We start from the raw sequence: 2,792 nt of genomic DNA, 5'->3' as shown, positions 1-2,792 counted from the left end.
GTATAAGTACATATGTGTGTATATATATATGTATGTGTGTATACCATTATATATATATATATATACATAAGTATATATGTATGTATGTATGCACAGGTGTATATAAGTATATAAGTATGTATAGGTGTATCTATAAACACACACACGCATGTGTGTGTGTGAGTGTGTATATGTTTATGTAAATATACAGTTAAAATAAACAATAGAAATGTATGACCATACACTCACACATGCATACATTCACACAAACTTACAAATATGTACATACATCTATATTGATATACAAATATGCATACACACACACACATTTATACATAGCTAGACTCATATACATAAACGTACAAATACATACACACACATATATATATATATATATATATATATATATATATATATATATATATATATATATATGTATGTATATATCTACACACACATTTATATACATACATATGCATACATATACATTATACATACATACATACATACATATCTCTATGCAGATATGTATATCTTGCTGTTAATCCATTTATTATATTTACTTTAACCAAAATATATCTACTGCAAAAGATACTGGAATCACCGTTGTCTCATTCTGGCAGGAATCAAGTCTGCTACTTTTGTTTACCATTTTTAGTAGGAATATTTTTCTGTTTTTCTTTTTCCTTTTTTTTTTAATGTCTTTTATCTTTCATCTCAGACAGAGATAATAGATTTTGAAATACAATTTTCATATATTGCGCATATATATATATGTGTCTTTCCTTAAATTATTTAATTATATATATATATATATATATATATATATATATATATATATACATACATATATATATATATATATACATATATATAGATTTAGACATATACACAAACACACACATATACATATATATGCATATATGCACATATATATATATGCATTTAAACTTATATGCATATAGATATACAAACACTCACACGTATATAGATATGTGTATGTACACTCACTCACACATATATATATATATATATATATATATACATACATATATATATACACATGCATACATAAATGCACACACACATATAGAATGCTTATTTATGTATATATGCATACATATATACATATGTGTATAATATATACATATCTTTATATATATATATATATATATACACATGTCTATCAACACACAAACACATAAGCATACCACACACATGTATAAAAAAGAAATAAAGAGGGAAAGGAAGAAGGTAGCAACAGAGATTATTCAATATAGATTTTATTCATATTTATATATCTTTATTTTATATAGTTTTTTTTCTTTCCTAAATTTTACTTTCTCTCTATATTTATCTGTATCAATTTCTATTTTACGTACTTATTTGCAAATGTCAGAATAAAGAAAGTAAACTGCAGACATCTTAAGTTCCTCTTGAAGGTTTAATGGAATAGGTCTATGTGAAGTGAAGAATGTTGAAGCCACAGCAATCCAATAAAATTCTATTAACAGGTAATGTAGTTATTCTCTATGTGGAAGTAATGTTTGTCGGTCTTCAGCGCCACATGCAAAACAACTTAAATTCTTTATAGACGCCTGATGCTGTTATGAGGTGCGATATGTATGCATGCATGTATGCATGCATGTATGTATGTATTTATGTATGTATTTATGTGTGTGTGTGCATGTGTGTGCACATGTGTGAGAGTGAGTGTGTATGTATGTATGTATATGTATAACTCAGTGTGTATATGTGTGTGTGTGTATATGTTTGTGTGTATATATATATATTTGTGTGTGTGTGTGTGTGTAAGCGATATAAGATTCCATAAATCAGGTTGCCATAATTCATTTCATAATGACTACCTCTGAAGAGTACAGGGTTACATAATCGGACTGTTACTTAACACTCATAGTGCAAAACCAATTGGTAAGATCAGCTGTAATGGATATATAATACTGTATATTTCGATTAGTATATATATATATATATATATATATATATTTCAAATAGTTTAACAAAAACATAAAAAATGGAAAATTTGTAGCTAATTCCTCATCAGTCTACATCCAAAATATCTTGGCAATTTCATGTCCTTTATCATTGATATTGTTCACTTTTCAAAAAGCCACTAGGAATAGCTAACAAATGTACAGGACAATGATGAAAACAAACATGAGAAAATATAATAATTATAATAAATATACATATACAACAGGTGCAGGAGTGGCTGTGTGGTAAGTAGCTTGCTTACTAACAACATGGTTCCGAGTTCAGTCTCATTGCGTAGCACCTTGGGCAAGTATCTTCTACTATAGCCTCAGGCCAACCTAAGCCTTGTGTGTGGATTTAGTAGATGGAGACTGAAAGAAGACTGTCATATATGTGTGTGTGTGTGTGTATGTGTGTGTGTGTTGTGCATGTGTGTGTGTATGTTTGTATGTCTCTGTTTGTGCCCCCACCATCGCTTGACAACTGATGCTGGTGTCTTTGCGTCCCCATAACATAGCGGTTTGGTAAAAGAGACCGATGGAATAAGTACTAGGCTTACAAAGAATAAGTCCTGGGGTCAATTTGTTTGACTACGGGCAGTGCTCCAGCATGGCTGCAGTCAAATGACTGAAACAAATGAAAGAGTAAAAGAGTGACAAAAAAAAGTTGTGCTACTGTAATATATATTTATATATATATTTAAATAATAAGGGTGATAAATTGGATAGAGAACATTCTTTTCTTTTGTGGTTTGACCGTAGATGGTCTATCTATAGCGTAATGGATGTCCACTTAGTAGTCATCCCTTCTCATATGTA

This window comes from Octopus bimaculoides, chromosome 11 (genome assembly GCF_001194135.2).
Source record: "Octopus bimaculoides isolate UCB-OBI-ISO-001 chromosome 11, ASM119413v2, whole genome shotgun sequence".
Classification (NCBI taxonomy): domain Eukaryota; kingdom Metazoa; phylum Mollusca; class Cephalopoda; order Octopoda; family Octopodidae; genus Octopus; species Octopus bimaculoides.
This window is presented reverse-complemented; position numbering follows the sequence as displayed.